We start from the raw sequence: 24,205 nt of genomic DNA on the forward strand, positions 1-24,205 counted from the left end.
TCGTCTCCTACCTTCCAAACTTTACAGAAGCTCTCCTGCGAACCTGGTAGGAAGGTAGGAGACGAGATACTGGCAGAAGTAAAGCTGTGAGTACCGGACGTGAGTCGTGCTTCGGAAGCTCAGTTGGTAGAGCACTTGCCCGCGAAAGGCAAAGGTCCCGAGTTCGAGTCTCGGTCGGGCACACAGTTTTAATCTGCCAGGAAGTTTCATATTCATGACTGGTTTCGAATCACCTGGCGATTCATCATCAGATGATACTATTTAGTTTGGTGTATTATGGGTGTCGTTCATATGTGGCAAATACACAGACAAAAAAGTGAGCACTGTATAGCAAAGAAAATATCTGCCTCGACAAAACTCTTTGGAGACAACAACAGCCACACTCTTTGGTTTGTTTATATTTTGTGAAGTGTGTGGGAGTCGCCATCGGTTCAAATGGTTCAAATCGCTCTGAGCACTATGGGACTTAACTGCTGTGGTCATCAGTCCCCTAGAACTACTTAAGCCTAACTAACCTAAGGACATCACACACATCCATGCCCGAGGAAGGATTCGAACCTGCGACCGCAAGGGCGCGCGGTTCCAGACTGTAGGGCCTAGAACCGCTCGGCCACTCCGGCCGGCCGCCATCGGTGGAAAAGTGCCTGTTTCGCTTGATACTTAAGGATACTGGTAAGCACACATTATGTTTTCTAGAGCAGTGCCTGCCACAAGAATGAACTTGACTTTGAGTTCTGCCTTACTGCAGGCCTTGTCATGGGGGAAGCCTCGTCAGAGAGGTCCGCCGCATGAGCGTCTAGGGAAGGGATTCCAGTGGTGGTTTCCCGTTGCCTTCCACTGATGATGATGAAATGATAGTGAGAACAACACAACACTCAGTCTCTGAGCGGAGAAAAGCTCCGACTCAGCCGGGAAACGAACCCGGACCCATTGGCGTGACAGACCGCCGCGATGACCACTCAGCTATCGGGGTGGACACAAGAATAAAAACAGTGAGCAATACCATCTAATTAATCTTACAATCGTAATATTTTTTCCGCATACAGTGCTCACTTTTTCGTCTATGTATTTGCCACAGATACACGACCACCACAGTACTCCAAACTAAATAGTTTCATCTGATGGTGAATCGCTGCCGGCCGGGTTGGCCGAGCGGTTCTAGGCGCTACAGTGTGGAACCGCGTGATCGCTACGGTCGCAGGCTCGAATCCTGCCTCGGGCATGGATGTGTGTGATGTCCTTAGGTTAGTAAGGTTTAAGTAGTTCTAAGTTCTAGGGGACTGATGACCTTAGAAGTTAAATCCCATAGTGCTCAGAGCCATTTGGTGAATCGCTGGGCTACTCGAAACCGGTCATGAATAAATAAAAAATAAAGAAAAACGGCGATTGTCTGCAGTAATTCCTGAAACCTTTAACAAGACAGTCGCAGTGTTCCAAATCCAGAATGGATAAAAGTTTTATTTTGTTTGACAAATATTTAGATATTATTCTTAACGGCAATTTTTAGCTCACATATCTCTCTGGAATTTATACTGTGATAGCAATGCTACTGTCATATAAATAATACATTCTGAAGAAAATAAGACAACGTATGCGTGTTTCATATTTGGTTTGATTTTAATAAATTGTTTTTGTGAGAAGTGTACCACTGTTAGTATGGTCAACATAGGAAATTCACTCACGACCATATCTCCTTAAAACCGTAATCAAATGTTGTTCGCCCTAGTTACTTGGCAAGGATACATCACACAGGAGTCACTTTTGTCCTTAAGCTTTGCACACCATTGTTATAGTTCCGGCGCTGATCTGTATTCAGAAAGAATAACGGATTTAGGCTCCAAGTGCCTCTGGGCTTGTAGAAGGACTCGAAGAACAGCCCTGGTCACTACTGTAGCGCGCTGACAAGTGACAAGTGGCTTGAGGCACGGTGGCGAGGCTGATTCGCCGAGTACGGCGGCTGTGGGGCGGCCACGCGCCGAACAGTGGGTCAGTCATTACAGCCGGCGGGCAGCGCCTGCAAACGCTACGCGGCTTCCCGCAGCACGCAATTCCGATGCAAATTCCTGCGGCGCTGCGCGGCGCGATGTTCGTTATCGGGAAACGGTTAATCGAGCGGCCACAGACAAGTGTTTGTGTCGGCTGCCGGCAGCGGCGGTGGCGGGCAGCTGCGGGTCTGCTGTCAGCTACAGCTACAGCCCGTGTACGGCGGCTGCCTTCAGCGTCGCATTCCATACCGGCTGCGTGGCTACAAATGGTCTGACGACGAGGCACTATCACCGACTCGCCCTCCTCAATTTACTTTACATACAGGGTGAAAATTATTTAAACCGAAGAACACTGGGAGGATACATGGGACACCGAAACAAACATTTTTCTCTCAAGTCATCATAACGTGTGGGCATTTTTTAATCTAGTAAATGGTGCAATCGCTCTCAGTACTCGTGCAACTGTGCATAACATGGGGACGAATCAGACTGTAATGGTACTTGAATTACGTAACCATTACGGCAGCTCACCTGAACCTCTCGATACCAGCAGTATTCTACTGTCTTTCTGTAAAGTAGTTAACATATTTCTGAGACAACATTCAGATTTGATTTCATTTATGTGGAGGTACTTTGATACATCGATATGTTTATGTTGCAATGATATTATTCTTATGTGTATTCTTTTTTTGTCACTATGATCTTTGTCGTACTTGTAACTCTGATTTTTGGACGCGTAAGCGATTATTAGTTAGTTAGAGTGTCGGACCTTGAAAAAGTCAAGTCTTGGACGTCATGTTGGAAAGACGCATAACGTAGTCAGCTTATAAAATGTGAACTTTAACAGTGAGGAAGATGTTTTCAAGTATGTTTTGTATTGTGAAGTGATGTTGCGTGTGTTACATGATATTGCAACAAAAGCAATAAAAAGGAAGTGTAACTTCAATTCGGAGTGCTGATTAGTTTTTTACATCACCATTGTCCTGCAAAAGTGTAATATTCAAGAATGGTTTGTGAAACACATCTATAAAACTTTTGAATATAGCAGAATAAAACCTAGGCCTCTTTGCATCCGAGCTTGGAATCATCACCACCTAGATTTTCGACGATTGAGCCATGATTTTACAACGAGACCAGCGTGGGAAACACGAAAATATGAGTGCCTAGTTTATTTATTATTACATGAAATGACTTTATTAACTGTGCTCTAATGACACCTGCCACATATTAACTACGTTGTTGCCCGAAAAATGCAGTATTTAGCAGCGTGAGCAACACCACAATCATTATTAAATTTTGACCTTTGTTGTGGTAGGGTTGTTAGAAGACGAATGTAAGAAATGTGCTTCATGAGAAGTTGCGAGGTGCCGATGTGGAGAAGAGTTTGTACCTCTTTAATTCTGACAAATTTTGCATGAGAACGAGACATCCTCTCGACCCCCTGTTTACCAAGCACCTAATTAATCATGCGCACAACGGTAACGAAGCGAAATGATGTGGACCCTGCTAGTTGCTAAAATAACGAGTGTGCACTCACAATAATTTAATAAAAATCGCAATCTACTCAGTACGTTGTCCTCGATGGTGAGTGTTCATCGGAGGTGAGGGTATCATCTGGAGTGTCCCAGGGAAGTGTGGTAGGTCCGATGTTGTTTTCTATCTACATAAATGATCTTTTGGATAGGGCGCATAGCAATGTGCGGCTGTTTGCTGATGATGCTGTGGTGTGTGGGAAGGTGTCGTCGTTGAGTGACTGTAGGAGGATACAAGATGACTTGGACAGGATTTGTGATTGGTGTACAGAATGGCAGCTGACTCTATATATAGATAAATGTAAATTAATGCAGATGAATAGCAAAAAGAATCCCGTAATGTTTGAACACTCCATTAGTAGTGTAGCGCTTGACACAGACACGTCGATTAAATATTTGGCTGTGACATTGCAGAGCGATATGAAGTGGGACAAGCGTGTAATGGCAGTTGTGGGGAAGGCGGATAGTCGTCTTCGGTTCATTGGTAGAATTTTGGGAAAATGTGGTTCATCTGCAAAGGAGGCCGCTTATAAGACACTAATACAACCTATTCTTGAGTACTGCTCGAGCGTTTGGGATCCCTATCAGGTCAGATTGAGGGAGGCCGTAGAAGGAATTCAGAGGAGGGCTGCTAGATTTGTTACTGGTAGGTTTGATCATCACGCGAGTGTTACGGAAATGCTTCAGGAATTCGGATGGGAGTCTCTACAGGAAAGGAGGCGTTCTTTTCGTGAATCGCTACTGAGGAAATTTAGAGAACCAGCATTTGAGGCTAACTGCAGTACAATTTTACTGCCGCCAACTTACATTCCGCCGAAAGACGACAGAGATAAGATAAGGGCTCGTACAGAGGCATATAGAAAGTCATTTTTCCCTCGTTCTGTTTGGGAGTGGAACAGGGAGAGAAGATGCTAGTTGTGGTACGAGGTACCCTCCGCCACGAACCGCATGGTGGATTGCGGAGTATGTATATAGATGTAGATAAACAAAGAGAACTTTATCATAGTAAACAACAGGAAATGGTATTCTGCATATATCTGCGAAATGATATGCGGTTTAAATATTACAATGAGATTTATTGTAAATCAGAACATAAAGGCACATGTAGGCTAAAGGATAGGGTATTCTGAACTATTATGCGAACAAGAGTTTGCTCGAGAACAAGGGCTCCTACTCTCTGTGATGCAATAGCCTGACGATAATGACTGGAGGTACTAATCAATCAAATATTACTCTCTCGACTCTACTGCAGCATCGCGATTAGTCGTGAGAGCTCAAATGGGATCACATGGAGAAACAAGCAAGGTGGACTTGTGGCAAAGAGAGCGCGCGTGCTGCTGAGGACTTCAGTATAAAATTCATAGGTCCTACAATGCCGGAGCCGCAAAACACTTTACAAATCCTGAAATTTATAGCAGGTCATCTGTAGGCAGCTTTCTGATGATGTATTCGCCGACTTCTGGTGTGCAGCAACTCTGTTTCAACCTCTGGCCTCGTAGGCTGTCCGAGAATTCTAAGTTCTGCCGAAAAAAGTGCGACTAAGTCGCAAGACCGTCCGACTCCGACGAGGATCAGATCCCCAATCCCCTGCGCCCGAACAACGCAAGAGCGAAGCCAACGTTGTTCAACTCCCTACTTTCTTCGAAAACCGCGAATCAGCTCGCAGTGGTAATCCCAAAATTCCCCCACACTGTCTCAGCACATCATTCGCCCCAATAGCGACCATTTCCTACAATTTCGAGCAGGACATTATGATGTCAACTAGCCTCAATTTAAGTTGACCAATCATGCCTCTCCTATTCATCTGAGGGCACTGAACTTGCCGTTTGACCGGCTAAGAAAACAACCTGCCTTGACCACCGGCAATCGGGCGCCAGACAGTCGCACCCAGCGGGGCACGGTCCACAAGTATTCTCAGAGTCAAGAGGACAATGCAGTCAGTCGGTGCCAGGAGTCTTCGTTCTTGACGCGCTGGAATGGTAAACACATAAACTGCGGCGACACTCAGACGCCTCGCAGGTCGTTTCGCCCTGCATACAACAGGTGAAATTCGACCGACGTCAGTCGTTGCGTCAGGTGCTTAAGCTCACTGTATGAACCCCTCGGAATTCGGGGAAGCGCAGCCCCCAACCGGAAATGCAGTGTGCTGCATCCTCCGATGCTTGCATCGCACAGGCCACAGAGAGAAGTAACGAAACATGCATACGAATAAAGGGAAAAGTATTTTTGAGCTCTCAGTACAAATTCATTACAATAACCTTATTCGGTCTGTTACCACCGTGCAATGACATAGAACATTAATAAAATTGATGATAATGAGAGGCGACATGCAAAAGAGGGCATGGAACCTCTCAAAGTTATTAACCCTTCCATTAAGTGGAGTGGGCAAAACAGGAAACCAGATGGTTATTCACTCAGTGGTACATGGAACAGTGTCCGAATATCTGCATCCTCTTTACTGTTTACAGTTGAAGCAATGTTTGGGTGTGATGGGGTCTTTGTCATCGGCAATTTCCACGCGTTGAGTGAGGTTAGTCCACATGCCACATTCACTCGCACTCATAAATTGCTGTTCTGTTTGAATGTGTGGGCATAGGTTGTTGGCGACTGTTTAATTGGGCGATATCTCCTACCTAGACCATTAAATGGCAGGCATTATTTCAATTTCTTCACCATAGCGTTGTCAGGATTGCTGGATGATGTGCCACTCGCTTCAAGACAGCACATGAAGCTCCAGCGTGAGCGGGTGCCTGCACATTTCAAGCACTGTGTGCATCGATTCCTGAACCGACGGTTTCCAGAAAAGTGGATTGGCGGTGGTGGTTCTGTACTATGGCCTACGTGATGCCCTTACTTTGACGCCACTAGACTTTCTTGTGTGACAAGAAATGTATTTATAAAAATGCCATTGAATCAGAACAGGATCTGGTTGCTGGATAATAACAGGAGCAGTAGGAATTAAGGACACTCCTCCAGTCTTCGATTGTGTTATACAAAATCTGACCCACCTCTGTTTACAAGTAAATGGAGGCATTTTTGAACCTCTACTGCAATTGAGTAAATTTTGTTGTGTTAATGTAATTGTCTGTTGGTAATAAATAAGTAAAACTTGTTTGTGTTAATTTTCGACCTTACAGGAGAACACAGCGGAAAAAGTGTTTTTACTGTCCCACGGAACCTCCCAGAGTTGTTTAGTTTAATTCGTTTCCATACAGAGAAAACACCCTCTACTGGTTTAAAAAATCCTCACAGTAAAACGTATAATTGAAGAAAAATATTTGTTTCGGTGTCCTGTGCAACCTCCCAGAGTTCGTCAGTTTAAATAGTTTTCACCTTACAGAATTCGCATCTCGATGCCCAGGCAGCACGACTCATTTCTCAAAAAAGAACCCGAAAAAAATCGCCTTTGAAGTTATCAGAACGCTGTTAGATATTAATAATTTGCATTATTTAAGCAGAGCCGCCTATATCTGAGTACATAACATGGAAACCTCTTAATTCCAAATTCAATTCTCAGTAGCTGCAATTATTTTACTTTTATTTGAATTCTACATATTTTAATATGTATGTATAGACTGAAAAGATAGAAGGACAACAAGGGAGTTGAACACAAAGCAAAAGAATTGCAGAGTGGGAAATGTAGAAATGGAAGAGAGGAGCATTGGAAGTTGTGCTCACTGCCACCAAAGCTATTAAACATATATGGAGAACAATTGCCAGGCAAGGCCATGGAAGATCCAAGAGACATTGTAATTGGCGAAGAAAGGATAAAGACTATAAAATAGATGGATGATCAAGCAGAGCTGGCGGAAGAAGAAGAGGAGCTACAAAAGAATATTGAAAGAAAGAACAAGGAGTATGGAATGAAGATAAATACAGGAACGGCAGAAGAGATTATAACCAAGAAGGATGCTCTAGTCAACGTATTCCTTGACAGACAAACGATAGAACGAGCAACATCCTTTCTGTACGTGGGAAGTTTTATAATATGGAATGGGAACTGTATAGAAGAAATATGGTGGAGGATATCAATAGGAAAGAGAGCATTTGGAAAGGTGAAACAGTTACTAACACCTAGAAGAATTCCAAGGGATCTGAGAAACGATTTGCTGAATGTTTTGTCTGGAGTGCAGTGTTATACAGCTATGAATCATGGACAGTTGAAAAGAAACAAGAAAAATATTTATAAAGTTTTGAAATGTGGCTACGGAGTAAAATGCTTATGGTGAAGTAGACTGCCAGACTTAAGACTGAAGAAGTTATGGAGGAAACAGGAGAATAAAGAACAATGTTGGACGTGATCGGAAAGAGGAAAAAACTTGACTGTTGCATACACGGCATAGGAACCGATTGCAGCAAAAATTTATAGAGGGAAAAGTTGAAGGAATTAGAGGAAGAATCTGGGTTACCACTATAAGTCAAAATTATTTTAAGCCAGCATGCAAAAGGCGTATAGACTTTTGATTTACAGTTTATTTCTTTATGGAAATCTTATTTCTGTATTTATTTACTAACAAGAATTTAATTTTTTAACTTGTACTCTTCTGTTGAATGGTACTTAAGATAGGTAAATGAATTAGTGAAATCAATGTGAAGTAGAAATTAGAAAATAAATGAAAAACTTAGTTTAGTTTAGAAGAATTGCATACTGGCAAACAGCAGTGGCAACAGCCGGCGCTTGCAAGTCAGCACGTTCAGGAGAAGCCATCGCCCTTCCCACATAAAGCGGACGCTGTCGATTCAGCCGTCAGGGCATCGCCCGACCGGCTCACCAATTTCTCAGTTGTCACATGTGATCAAAGGCCCTCGCCTACATTCCAAGAGCCAATGACCGACGTTAAGAAGATTCTTCGAGAAGCTTTTCAACGTGACAGAAGAGGCAATGACCGTGAAGTCGTTCACCTCCAGTGAAGTGAAGTAAATAAATACGCGAGACGCAGTGGGTCCGACGGGAGTAGTTTTCAGTTCAGTTTCGGTGCTGAAGACCGTCATGCAGGGAGAGACTACATCATACACAGAAGCACCAAGTCAGCCGCTGTAATGGAATAGCAAGCAGCAGCCTCGCTGCCAGAAGACAGAAGTTAGGAGGTATTTGAAGACGGATTTTTACGGACCCGGGTGACTCGTGAGGATGAGAAGGAGACGGCCTCACATCAGCAGTCACCTGTGAGTTGGGATGAAGATCTGACAGCCGAGGACTGGCAAGCTGGAGTCCGTTGTTCGAGTTCGTGACACTGGCCTTCCCCCGCCGCGCCGCTCCGCTGGCCGATGTACAACACGGACAGAAATGGTTCAAATGGCTCTGAGCACTATGGGACTCAACTGCTGAGGTCATTAGTCCCCTAGAACTTAGAACTAGTTAAACCTAACTAACCTAAGGACATCACAAACATCCATGCCCGAGGCAGGATTCGAACCTGCGACCGTAGCGGTCTTGCGGTTCCAGACTGCAGCACCTTTAACCGCACGGCCACTTCGGCCGGCTTAACACGGACAGACGCGGTCACATAGAGAAGAGAAACACTGGGACGACACATCCAAGGTATCACCATCCGATTCACGACTTCGTTCTCAATAATTAAACGGGCCATTTCACGACGCGCGTCTCCAGTCAACTGGGCGAAATAGCGACACGAGATATACACCGCCAGGCGTAATCAGACGCCGCCGCTCACACGGCAGAGGCTTCGCAGACGACACAGCCGCCGCTATCCCAGCCAGAACAATCCAGTAAGGAAAGCGTTGTACAAAACTTTCAATAAAAGTTATCTTATGTAAAAATGCTGTTTCATTCTACCTCATACACGAGCCAAGGAAGAACCCACCCTGCCCACAGGTTGTTAGGAGAGAAAAAGTAATTTAGTTAGTGTTTTTTACCCTGACATAATACTTTAGAATCAAATGCCCTTTGCAGTAATGCTCATCCTGACAACTGACCAGCATCAAAAGAGAAAACCCAGTTACACTTCTTGTAACTGAAAGAGGTTAACCTCAGACGGAGTTTGTTGTTTTTTATATACTTATGTTTCAAAATACCACTATTAATACCTATTCTTTTGTGAAGGAGTTAAATTTTGTGCTGCATGTGTTTTAAAGTTCTTAATTTGTGGGACCAAGCAATGTCTGGCCTAAGCTCAAGCTAGTCACTTTTTGTCAATACCTCACTAAATAACAAATATATTTTTATGTCCTTGTATTGAAACTTAATATTGTCGGTCTTCTCACATTTTAAATTTTGTGATAATTAATTTCCTTATTGTCACTGTGTTCAGAAACGTTTGCATGATGAAAGTTACACAGTTCTGTAATGTTTAATAACTTTGACTATCGTTCTCATTCTATTAAATATTTTATCACGGCTCTTATTGTTCATTTTTACCTTTGTTAAAATGCTGTTGAGGCAAATAAATGTGGTTAGTGTTTTTTAATATTAATTAACAAAATAGTGAATCCTGATCTCTCTGTCTGTATATATACTAGGTGATCAAAAAGTCAATATAAATTTGAAAACTTAATAAACCATGGAATAATGTAAATATAGAGGTAAAAATCGACACACATGCTTGGAATGACTTGGGGTTTTATTAGAACCTAAAAAACACCCCACATTGCTAGATGCGTGAAATATCTCTTGCGCGCGTCGTTTGGTGATGATCGTGTGCTCAGCCACCACTTTCGTCATGCTTGGCCTCCCAGGTCCCCAGACCTCAGTCTGTGCGATTATTGGCTTTGAGGTTACCTGAAGTCGCAAGTGTATCGTGATCGACCGACATTTCTAGGGATGCTGAAAGACAACATCCGACGCCAATGCCTCACCATAACTCCAGACATGTTTTACAGTGCTGTTCACAACATTATTCCTCGACTACAGCTATTGTTGAGGAATGATGATGGTCATATTCAGCATTTCCTGTAAAGAACATCATCTTTGCTTTGTCTTACTTTGTTATGCTAATTATTGCTATTCTGATCAGATGAAGCGCCATCTGTCTGATATTTTTTGAACGTTTGTATTTTTTGGTTCTAATAAAACCCATGTCATTCCAAGCATGTATGTCAATTTGTACCTCTCTATCTACATTATTCCGTGATTTATTCAGTTTTCAAATTTATACGACTTTTTGATCACCTGGTATATATATAAATTAAAGTCCCCTGCAGTTTTTCTCTCCATATGTTCGGGCCAGTCTCTGGAACTACTATACAGATTTGGTATACTTTTTACTAACACCCAGACAGATTCATGAGGAAGGTCTGTGTGTATAATTTATAAATATATTGTGCAAGCAGTATGAAATGCAATGAATTAAAGTACCTTGCTGCTTTCAGAACGATGCCATTGCCATCTAGCGGTGAATAGCAGAGCTCCTTGGTACCATGGGAGATAGGCATAAAGTGATCCGACTACATCACTAGATCAGTGCAAGCTACCATTACCAGGATGTTGGTGCGATCTACCGTCGACTTCCTAAATGACCTGGGATGCAGGATGTATCGCATTTTAAGCTGATAAGGACAAATTGTTTCGCATGGAGTTAATGTCAAAATAGAATCACAAAAAATGTAATATATACTGGACTGGCGCCACAGTTGAGTGGCCAACAATTGGCTGTAGCTCGTGGTGAACACTGTGGCTTGGCAGGCCGTGTTGTACTGGTGTTTCAGCAGGGACTGGGAAGTGCCCACCATACTAGCCTAATCGGTACTGCAGTCAGGTGTCTTAGGCAGCAGAGTAGCTTCAATTATCACCAAGAGATATCACGCCACACTTCAAATAAATATAGAACAGATTATATTCATCCCTCCTGGAAACTTTCCTGGTATGCACTGCTTAAATCTGCGAGGCTGCAAAATTTTGCCACCATGCATTCAATCTCCTGTAAATTCTTTTCGATTTATTTCGTATAATCACTGTTTGTGATGAACATTTGGATTATTAATCATTTAATGGGGTAATACTGGCTAGCACCACATACTAACAATTTCTGTAGTATTGCATGTGAATGAGTTAATCAAAGCTGAGCGACAGAAAGGGCAACGTGGGCCATGCGTACCTCAGAAGTTGATACTGGCTAAAGATGGGACTAGGAAGAGAGTTGTCATGTTCTACAGAGATGGGAATTTACCGCCCGAAAGAGCGGAGCAAGGAGTTGGCTATTTACAATGCTGGAGGCTGCAGAAACTTATAGCGTGACAGCGCAGGTGGAGGATTGCAATCTCGCGGACAAAAATTCAGAGTAGAGTACATAGCGAAAAGGTGTCAGGGGCAGAACAAGGCAAAAAGACATACCTCTTGTGCGAAGGAAGCTGCAGGGTCACAAACGATAGTCATGGGCTCAACTCCAAGGTATCCCCTCATGTGAAGCACCAGTACACACTTCCCACACAAAAACAGAGGTACGTGTTTGATTGGCAGAGTGCTAAGGATGTCAGAGAGAAATGGAGACTTCTAGAAATTCTTCTGAAAGGAGTATGAGCTTCAGGTGATTGGCTGGTAGATTCATGACCCATGTAGTAATGTTTTTGTGACAGATTCTGGGTTGCACTGTTTGAGTGCAAACGTAGACGTTGCGGGGCCAGCAGGGAGCTCCTGTATGGCACGGATAGATTGAAGGCACTTCTCTTTGGGGATCAAAAATGTTCAGATGTGTGTGAATTCTTAAGGGACCAAACTACTGAGGTCATCAGTCCTTACACTTAAACACTACTTAAACTAACTTAAACTAACTTATGTTAAGAACAACACACACACCCATGCCCGAGGGAGGACTCGAACCTTCGGCGGGGGGCCGCGCAGCCCGTGACATGACGTCTCAAACCGCGCGGCCATTCCGCGCGGCTCTTTGGGGATAAATCAAAATTTCCCTCTGGGGATCGACCTAGAGACTGTGGGTGAGAGCCACAGTGGAGAATCTAGCGGTTGGATTTTGAGAAGTGTTGCTTTCGACTCAAGAAGCAAGTGAATTCGTTTCTCTGTGAACAGATTTGTTATTCTGTATGCTTGAATGATGATTTCTTACCCCTCTGTGGGTCAGGCGCGCAATGAAGTGCTTCTTTACAGAAAAATACTTGGGTCTAATTTTTGTTCCTGACTAGTGAGCAAACAGAAACCTTGACTCATTTTCTGCTTGTATTGAGGTAATTCCAGCGCTAGGAATTCGTTAACGGCATGTTGCATACATTGTGTAGGCAGAGAATTGCAGGTACCCCACATACATCATATGCAAGATGGCCAACGCCCCAATGAGCAGACCAATGGTGCAGTATAACTGTTGTCTGTACTTCAATAGGTGATATACTCACTCCAGTTCAGCAAATAGGAAAACAATCACAATAAATTTGCTTGCCTTCTGAGTGCCAGTCAAGGTTTCTCACTGTTAATCAGTACCAGCCAACTTTGTGTCCGACTAATAAAGGGGGACACGGTCTAAAGAATGTCAGACATGTGTTCTGTCAATCTCGAAATTACATTTACGGTAGAATCCGACATCATGTACTTCATATTTATACAATCTTTGCACTCTACACTTTTTTAAGAATAAATCATTTACAGCGTCCAAATAGTGATTCATTCTAGTAGCATCGGGAGGTTGGTTTGATGTGCTAAACTGAAGTGAAGTAAAACCACATGATACTTCATTTTATGGAAGTCCCTAGGTACACGTTGGAAATGGCAAGATCCTTTTAATCATTTGTGAGTGTGAGAATTCCATTGTGGAGACAACAGTAGGCAAATACATACGCAAACGCTATATGTTACAAAAACCTCTGGGGTTTACACATCTTTTAAGTTATACGAAAGTAATGATATTCAGTAAGCTATCTCAGTTCTCTTAATTTTAACCGTAGCAGTAAGAGCAGCTGGGTACAAAATTGTCTAGTCCTAGATACTCAGTTCTAACCTTGAGGAGCTCGGGTTGGTCACTACTTTTTTTTAAAAAAATAATGTTTTTCATTTTAGTTGCTAATGACTTGAAAATGCGATTATTCACAAAAAATCACAATGAATTGAAAATTTTTAAATTACATCATTTTCCTGTTTTCGGTGTACCCATAATATGCTATTGTAATTTTGGCTTATGCGCCGTAGTCAACTATAAAATATTATGTCATAGGACAGTACATTGAAATAAGTCAACCTGCATGTGAATAATACAGTTCTATGCATCATGTTACCTGTGTGACTGATAATCGTATCTGCCACTGTCTTATTGAAGCATCTATGAAGCCAGTCATCTGTGCTTGGGAGGCAGTTGCTACCCTGCAGATGATGTCGCAACGTGAAATTATTTCTGGCTGGAAATCTTATAATCCGATTATCACACAGTGTGCTCCATCGTTCTCAATTATGTCTTCTAGAAGGAAACTTGCATTTTCTGGAACTTCGGCACAGCTTTAGTGACTAGCTAGTGAGGTAGTCAGTATAGACTTTCATACATCGGCCTCCATTTGTCGACTTTGGCAGCCTTCCCAAAAGGTCGACTCCAATCCGGTGGAATATCGCTACTGCAGGTGGAATTGGTATCAGATGCGATGGAGATAATTGCAGTACATGCTTCCAGTGCTGACATTCCCTACAGTGGTTCACATAGTGTCTAATGGATCGCTAGGGACATGACCAGCGATACGTACATCTGATTCTGCCTAGAGTCCTCACAAACCCAGGAGACCAGATGTTGGAGCATAGCGAAAATACTTCATGGTAGTGGACTGTAGATGAGATGGAACGACGAGCAACCATTTCTGCCTTATTGTATGGTAGTTACACGTGTACAATGTTCAGTTTGAATGGTTCCTCCTTCTTCAAGACTTTTATGGTTTACAGCAGTGTTGGAACTTGCTACTGTTCAGCGGGAATGTCATTTCATGCATTGATGACTAATATTTCATTAACGCTGCTGTCTTTCCTTGAGAGGTAGTCTGTGAATGTTTCGCTTAATAAATATAACTTGAAATTGTTGATGGCCCAAACAACTGCAAGGCACTCTTTCTCGATTGTAGAGTGGTTCATTTTGGACTTGGAGAGTACTTTGCAATCAGAAGCCTCTTATCAGCACCTTCTTGAATTTTCACTAGAACTGCACATATGCTCTAACTGCTAACATTGGAGTGAATTTCTGTCTAGGCATTGTCGACACACAGTGCTAGACTTGCTGAAGACATAAGCGCCTCCTTAAAGACTAGGCGATATCCTTCTTGCACCTTACTCCAGGAAAATATGGCGCATCCGTGCAGCAGTTTTTGCAAGGGGTGTGGTTTGGTACGGAAGTCCTTTATGAACTATCAATTGTACAAATGCACTTAAAAAAAAACTTACCTCACGAATGCGCGAAGGATCTGGAAGATCTCGAAGTCAAAGATAGGATAGACTCCATCATCATTAACTAGGTGCTCTCAAGATTTTTATTTCTGGTCGACAAAGAGGCACTTTCTCTGATTAAGACAGAAGCCTAAGGTCTGCACATACTTCGAAACTAATTTCAGGCAGAGGTCCTCGAAATGCTTCCGGAAAACGATAATGTTATCACGGTAGCAAAGGCGTGTTATCCATTGAAGGCGTTGTAGCAGGTTGGCCATCGTGGCTTTGAAAGTCACTGGAGTGTTACGAAGTCTAAAAGGCATGACTTTGAACTCAATGAGGTTGTCAGGTTTAATAGGAGCGATCTTTTCGCAGTCACCTTTGTCAGCCTGCGTTTACCAGTAGCCTGTCTGCATGTCTATAGTTGAGAAATATTTTGCTTCTTTCAAGCAGCCTATGGCGTCATCAGTGCGCAAAAATGGTTTGACATCTTCTTTCGTGATTTTATTCGGTCGTTGGTAATAGATGCAGAAATGGCATGTGTTGTCCATCTGCTTCACAAGGACGACAGGAAAGGACCAAGGACTCTGCGAAGATTCAATGATATTATCTTGTGGCAAGTTCTCCACTTTCTGTTAGTCCATTGTTTAGCTAAAGACACTCTACACAAGCTCTGAATACACTCCTGCAAATTGAAATAAGAACACCGTGAGTTCATTGTCCCAGGAAGGGGAAACTTTATTGACACATTCCTGGGGTCAGATACATCACATGATCACACTGACAGAACCACAGGCACATAGACACAGGCAACAGAGCATGCACAATGTCGGCACTAGTACAGTGTATATTCACCTTTCGCAGCAATGCAGGCTGCTATTCTCCCATGGAGACGATCGTAGAGATGCTGGATGTAGTCCTGTGGAACGGCTTGCCATGCCATTTCCACCTGGCGCCTCAGTTGGACCAGCGTTCGTGCTGGACGTGCAGACCGCGTGATACGACGCTTCATCCAGTCCCAAACATGCTCAATGGGGGACAGATCCGGAGATCTTGCTGGCCAGGGTAGTTGACTTACACCTTCTAGAGCACGTTGGGTGGCACGGGATACATGCGGACGTGCATTGTCCTGTTGGAACAGCAAGTTCCCTTGCCGGTCTCGGAATGGTAGAACGATGGGTTCGATGACGGTTTGGATGTACCGTGCACTATTCAGTGTCCCCTCGACGATCACCAGTGGTGTACGGCCAGTGTAGGAGATCGCTCCCCACACCATGATGCCGGGTGTCGGCCCTGTGTGCCTCGGTCGTATGCAGTCCTGATTGTGGCGCTCACCTGCACGGCGCCAAACACGCATACAACCATCATTGGCACCAAGGCAGAAGCGACTCTCATCGCTGAAGACGACACGTCTCCATTCGTCCCTCCATTCACGCCTGTCGCGACACCACTGGAGGCGGGCTGCACGATGTTGGGGCGTGAGCGGAAGACGGCCTAACGGTGTGCGGGACCGTAGCCCAGCTTCATGGAGACGGTTGCGAATGGTCCTCGCCGATACCCCAGGAGCAACAGTGTCCCTAATTTGCTGGGAAGTGGCAGTGCGGTCCCCTACGGCACTGCGTAGGATCCTACGGTCTTGGCGTGCATCCGTGCGTCGCTGCGGTCCGGTCCCAGGTCGACAGGCACGTGCACCTTCCGCCGACCACTGGCGACAACATCGATGTACTGTGGAGACCTCACGCCCCACGTGTTGAGCAATTCGGCGGTACGTCCACCCGGCCTCCCGCATGCCCACTATACGCCCTCGCTCAAAGTCCGTCAACTGCACATATGGTTCACGTCCACGCTGTCGCGGCATGCTACCAGTGCTAAAGACTGCGATGGAGCTCCGTATGCCACGGCAAACTGGCTGACACTGACGGCGGCGGTGCACAAATGCTGCGCAGCTAGCGCCATTCGACGGCCAACACCGCGGTTCCTGGTGTGTCCGCTGTGCCGTGCGTGTGATCATTGCTTGTACAGCCCTCTCGCAGTGTCCGGAGCAAGTATGGTGGGTCTGACACACCGGTGTCAATGTGTTCTTTTTTCCATTTCCAGGAGTGTAGTTGGTAGATGATTCCAAGTGTTAATATTGTGCTTAACCATGGGCTACTTCGTCTGCATTGTCTCCACTCCAGATTTGAGAGCATCTGCAAAACTGACTCAATAAATCTAATACTAGCCAATATTGATCTTCAATTGTCTGTCCCTGATAGCTGAGCGGTCAGCGCGACAGAATGTCAGTCCTAAGGGCCCGGGTTCGATTTCCGGGTGGGTCAGAGATTTACTTCGCTCAGGGACTGGGTGTTGTGTTGTCCTAATCATCATCATTTCATCCCCATCGTCGCGCAAGTCGCCGAAGTGGTGTCAAATCGAAAGACTTGCACCTGGCGAACGGTCTACCAGACGAGAGACCCTAGTCGCACGACATTTATTTTTATTTATTGATCTTCATTGAGATGAGATCCTAGTGGCACTTCGGTAGTAGCTTCCTACATCGCGATGCCAATAGTGGCAGCAGAGCATGAGTCTTCATCGGTATCACTGACCTGCCCATCCTAGACAGATGCAGACCTTCCTATGTACATATTTCTAGGAAGGAGTTGTGACTTCGATGAGTCGTGACTGCTCTTCACAATTAGTTTTCTTTGACCACATGCAATGCTTTCGATCGTCACTGATATGTACACTGACTGATCAAAAATATACAGTCAGCTCCATGTAATGTGTGGACCCATCAGTATAAAAGAAGGGGAGTGTTGTGTTGACCGTAGAGAAATAGTATACAGTATGAGTTGATCAGGAGAGGGCAGTGGCTTAGAAAGTAGAGTAGTAATTGGATATCACCTAGGTAAAGAATGCCTTTCAACCCTTATAAAGCTGACAAATCGAATGTTCCTTATGTGAGTGTGAAGTGGACATGTGATGTGGCAAGTACAGCCAAACCAAGACTAGGCAGACCCCTTGTACTGATAGACAGGGACCACTGAGCATTGTAGAGGGAGGTTGTAAAAAGATGTATGAAATCAGCAGAAGAAGTCACTCGTGAGTTCGAAATTACTAGCAACTGTTCTGCCAGCACCACGACTTTGAGTAGGGAGTTAAATGAGGTAAAATGGTCGACCAGCTCCTCGTAAGTCACACATTATTGTGATCAGTGCGAAGCGACTGTTGGGGTAGTGCGGTGAACGAGACCACTGGACAGTGGATGATTGGGAACGAGCGATTTGGAGTGTTCAATCACGCTATACCGTGTGGCAATTCGATGGAAGGTTTTTGGTTCGGCAAATACTCAGAGAACCTGCCATCATGTGTGGAGTCAACAATGAAGTACGAAGCAGGCGATGTTACGGTATTAGTTTTTTTTTTTTCGTGGATACTGAGTTGTGTCACGCTATATCTTACTCTAAATTATGATCACAGCGTGAGACAGAGATAGGTAACCAGCAAGAAGAGGAGCGCTTGAAGTAACTGCGGTCATCGACCGAGAGCGCAAACAGACAGAGGGGAGGGTGTGGAGATTGTGACTGGATGCGAGGCGACCAGTGTGGTGCGAAAACCTTGTCCTTTGGTAGCAGCATCACAGGCGTGGATTAGGGTGTGTGGATTTGGAATGCATCCACCATGAGTGATGAACACTTGAGCTGGTGATCGACGAAGTTGCGTAAGTAAATGGCAAGTTAGCCTTGGGAATCTTCAAGAGGCGCTCTGAAGATTTAAAGCCAGGGTACGATCTTACGTGACGCCAGCAAGACGTGTCTATGTCTGAGATCATAACTGAACTGTATTATGGAGGTGTTTCCATGCAATTATAACCTGTCCGCCAAAGGCTTAGTGGACCCAGTCTAATAACTATTAAAAACTGGTAGTAAGATGAGCTGCTGCGAACTCTGGGTCTTGTTCACTAATACTCCACGTTAATGCTAAGACCAGAGAGAGAGAGAGAGAGAGAGAGAGAGAGAGAGAGAGAGTGAGAGAGAGAGAGAGAGAGATGATGATGATGATGATGACAGAACCCTCTCGAACCTGACTGGTCAAAAGGGAGTGTAGGTATTACGTAGTCAGCTTAATTTTTGTATTGTATAAGTAAGAAAAAAGCTGAATGTAGATGTATATCAGAATTGTCATTGGGCATAAGCCTCTTAACAAAAGAAGTTCTTATTGAACATACTATAGTATAGTAACAGCAACAGTTAGTTGTTTTAAGTTTATCTATTTAAAAATATTTTCAGCTTGTATTTTTTTTAAAAAAAAGGTGGATAAATCAATACAACGAATTTTTAATTATGAAAATGTTTTTATGTTTGTGAAGGTTGCTAGTTTAATGTGACTGCATTTCTCTACTGACAATTTGAAGTGAGTTTTAGTAGTTTCTGATGCAGTCTTCAAGGTGAAATGTTAGTGCTCTTTGCAAGGTATGAAATGAAATTCAATAGGAGTTATGAGCACTAGCAGTGATATGGTAGATCACAGTGTAACTGTTGTATATAATTCGGACTTATGAGTGTCAAATAGAGTGTTTACTGTCAAAGAGACAGTTTTAGTCATCCGGTACATCCCACTTCCCTAAATCCGGGTCTCGTCCCATCGCTGGTATGGTGTGGTCCCCCTATTGCGTTTTAGTAAAACGCTAAATGCGGAGCCTGACGAACGCATTTTACAATATTGCGTTCTGTCTACAGCAGAGGAACAGTTCTGAGACGATGACCATTTTTACAAGTTGACTCTGCACCCTGTCATAAAGCAGTCTCTGTGAGGCAATGGTTTGTGGACAACGAAATTCGTGAAATGGACTCGCCTGCTCAGAGTTCCGACCTAAAACTGAAATTTCTGACTGTCATAAACTGTTTTATCTCTTCTCTTACTGCATGGCATATGAGAGAGTTAAGGTTGTGGCTGTCTCACACGACTGCCATAGGGACGACATTGAGTCTGTCATACCTCCTTCGTTCAGCTCCTTTTGTGCTGCATTTCCTCGCTCGGCTGCCAGCACTTGGTGAATTCCTCTACTAGTGACATCCTTTAACGGAAGAGCTTGGCAGATGTATCCTGCGACTCTTTTCATCAAATGTGATCTTCGGTAGACTTTTGTCGTATTAGGATTCACATTGTGGCATAGGGTCAAAACAATCTGTATAGTATATAAGACTTTCGTCTCTTCATGATGTTGGACACTGTTCTTCAATTGTTCTCCTAGTAAGCGTGCTTCTTACTGATGGCCATCAAGTGTTTCCCTCAGTTCAGTCTCGAGCCTCAGCTAGGAAGGTTTTCTTCCTTGTTCTCGAACCTCTGTTGCTCTGTACAAACCAAGTAAAAATAAACTTTTTCCAAAGACTTCATGTCATCCAGTCTCTGCATCTGGCGACTTGGTCGAGTGCTTCCAGTTATTTCGTCGTTCCTCAGCAGCCTCTGTGGGAGACTGTGATGGATGCGTGACATAAAGATGACTTCTACATCTACATCTACATCCATACTCCGCAAGCCACCTGACGGTGTGTGGCGGAGGGTACCCTGAGTACCTCTATCGGTTCTCCCTTCTATTCCAGTTTCGTATTGTTCGTGGAAAGAAGGATTGTCGGTATGCTTCTGTGTGGGCTCTAATCTCTCTGATTTTATCCTCATGGTCTCTTCGCGAGATATACGTAGGAGGGAGTAATATACTGCTTGACTCTTCGGTGAAGGTATGTTCTCGAAACTTTAACAAAAGCCCGTACCGAGCTACTGAGCGTCTCTCCTGCAGAGTCTTCCACTGGAGTTTATCTATCTTCTCCGTAACGCTTTCGCGATTACTAAATGATCCTGTAACGAAGCGCGCTGCTCTCCGTTGGATCTTCTCTATCTCTTCTATCAACCCTGTCTGGTACGGATCCCACACTGCTGAGCAGTATTCAAGCAGTGGGCGAACAAACGTACTGTAACCTACTTCCTTTGTTTTCGGATTGCATTTCCTTAGGATTCTTCCAATGAATCTCAGTCTGGCATCTGCTTTACCGACGATCAACTTTATATGATCATTCCATTTTAAATCACTCCTAATGCGTACTCTCAGATAATTTATGGAATGAACTGCTTCCAGTTGCTGACCTGATATTTTGTAGCTAAATGATAAGGGATCTGTCTTTCTATGTATTCACAGCACATTACACTTGTCTACATTGAGATTCAATTGCCATTCCCTGCACCATGCGTCAATTCGCTGCAGATTTCAGTACAATTTTCCATTGTTACAACCTCTCGATACACCACAGCATCATCTGTAAAAAGCCTCAGAGAATTTCCGATGTCATCCACAAGGTCATTTATGTATATTGCGAATAGCAACAGTCCTGACACTCCCCTGCGGCACACCTGAAATCACTCTTACTTCGGAAGACTTCTCTCCATTGAGAATGACATGCTGCGTTCTGTTATCTAGGAACTCTTCAATCCAATCACACAATTGGTCTGATAGTCCATATGCTCTTACTTTGTTGATTAAACGACTGTGGGGAACTGTATCGAACGCCTTGCGGATGTCAAGAAACACGGCATCTACCTGTGAACCCGTGTCTATGGCCCTCTGAGTCTCGTGGACGAATAGCGCGAGCTGGGTTTCACACGACCGTCTTTTTCGAAACCCGTGCTGATTCCTACAGAGTAGATTTCTAGTCTCCAGAAAAGTCATTACACTCGAACATAATACGTGTTCCAAAATTCTACAACTGATCGACGTTAGAGATATAGGTCTATAGTTCTGCACATCTGTTCGACGTCCCTTCTTGAAAACAGGGATGACCTGTGCCTTTTTCCAATCCTTTGGAACGCTACGCTCTTCTAGAGACTTACGGTACACCGCTGCAAGAAGGGGGGCAAGTTCCTTCGCGTACTCCGTGTAAAATCGAACTGGTATCCCATCATGTCCAGCGGCCTTTCCTCTTTTGAGCGATTTCAATTGTTTCTCTATCCCTCTGTCGTCTATTTCGATCTCTACCATTTTGTCATCTGTGCGACAATCTAGAGAAGGAACTGCAGTGCAGTCTTCCTCTGTGAAACGTGGGACTTAGGGAAAGCAGAAAAAGGTGTGAACGGGCCCTAATCAGTTACTGTTGGTTGCATAGTAAACACATACACTTTATTTAAGGAAATATTATTTTAAAAACAATAATTTAAAAAAATTGACTGTAACACAAGCTACACTGACGGCTGAAGGCCTTATTAAGAAAGAATTCAAAATTATTTGTCTGCTGAAGGCCACAAGCAATACTTCAGAACAATTAGCGGCTGAAGGCCTGAATTACAAGTGAGGAAGACAACTACACGTTCAAAATACCCAAATAATTTTTTTGTGTTACAGTCCATTTTTTTTTAAAAAAAATGGACTGTAACACAAGCTACAATGACAGCTACAGGCCTTATTAAGAAGAATTAAAATTATTTGTCGGCTGAAGGCCACAAGCAGTAGGAATAATTTAAACAAAATATTGTTTTTAAACAATTGACACAATCAGACCAAATAAAGAAGGGGGTGATCCACAGACAGTGCTCCAAGGATCGACCTGAGAAAAGCTCCTACAGCTGCATAAGCAGTGAGATAGATATCCAAGAGTTATGCTCACCTAACAGGATGGCAACTCAAGTTAGGGACAGTTTAAAAGCCGATCAATGCTCTTACCAAGTCCACTTTACCTGTGATAACCTGTACAACAACGGAATAATTCAAGCGAGAACGAAGTGACAGATCACTGCGTCTTCAGAATCCGGTGTTTAAAACATCGAAAGGCAGAAGGAACCACTACAACCAAGGTAGACAAAAGAAACCACAATCCACACCGCAATCAAGGAGGCTGTCGAATTACATGTCAAGCCAGAGAGCATCGGCAAGACGAGGAAAAGTACACTGCCAAAAAAACACTAACTGGGGCGTTAGTGGCCACTAGGCAGTAAAATACCGTTGGTGTCACTTCACCAGTAATAACACAAAATTCAGAAACTAATAACAGGCAGTAGAAGACGGCTAATAGATTCTGCCAACTCGACACGCTCCACTTGTTGCTGTTCGTCTCACGGCGACCCTGCGAGCAGTAACACACGAACATAAGACGTGATCACCAAATAGTGGAGGTTTTACTACTGGATTAATGTTCACTCAACTCAACGTCATGGGTCGGATGGGCAAAGAGGTTGTGGCCCTCGAAACTATAGCCCCTCGATCCGGCAATGCCTGCATGTCGCCAACAGTCCCGGCAAGTCCTTGCGCTGCCGGACCTCTCCGCTGCTCCGTCCAACCGAACTACCGACACACCCGACCCTGAAAACACTCCACGTCCTTCTAAAGATAATACGGATACTGGATATCGATAAACGTTGCTGCTGCCACTCGCAGACAGACAACGCAAGCAAACATAGTGGCGCCAGTAAACAGAAGAAGAAAACGAGACGCCACTATCCATATTACACGATGCCAAAGTACCAACGGCACCAACGCGAACCGCACGCGACTTAATTGGTTTCCTGTATATGCAGACGGTGAGAATAATGTCTTGCTTGTATTCCGTTTCCTGCCAGTCTAGGTAGCGGTTCTTTGTCTGTTTGGAGGAACGGAAGAGTATATGTTTTAAAGTACCTGGTGGGCCTTCAACGGATCTGATGCAACCACAGTCAAGCCCAAATCCGAAAGCACAGTAGTCAATGAAGTACAACGCTTAGAACTGAAAGAACATTCATTATGGCCATTCATGTACACACAAAACAAAAAAAGAACTGCCTGCTTGGTGGATAGGGCTGCTATTTACAGCAACATCGAGTATTCCAGAATGTACAAATATTACAAACATAATAAACTTCGATAACCTACTAGAACGATAAAAATTATATAACAAATATTTGCTGGTGATCTTATTTAAACAGGTGAACCCGCGAGACGCCAGCTAGGGACGGTAACCGCTATTCCACACAGCCTACACCACAGCTCGAGGCAATATAAGCAGTCCATTTAAATAAAAAGGGAACTTGCATTTCGGTATCCAATTTTAATTTACTTTCATGCGATTAATAATTAAAAATAAAACAATGTTATTTTTTAATTAAAGTGCGATTCAATACCTGTAAATCAAGATTTTCATTTGATAATGAATGTTTAACCAAAATAAAAGTTAAATAAAGGTTGCTACAAGGGAGAACCGAAATAGTGACTTGGTGATTAACAGGACTTCTACGCTACTCTCTCAACTGCGGGAGGCCTCGTTAAAGCTCTATAAATGTTTTCATTTGAATTGCAATCTTCAAAGGTATTTTTTCCAGATTCTTGGAGAAGTGCGGCATACTGCTTTAAGAAATTTATATCCAAGTATTAACCTTCGGATCCTTTGAAG

This window comes from Schistocerca serialis, chromosome 8, assembly GCF_023864345.2.
Source record: "Schistocerca serialis cubense isolate TAMUIC-IGC-003099 chromosome 8, iqSchSeri2.2, whole genome shotgun sequence".
In the NCBI taxonomy this organism is placed as follows: Eukaryota; Metazoa; Arthropoda; class Insecta; order Orthoptera; family Acrididae; genus Schistocerca; species Schistocerca serialis.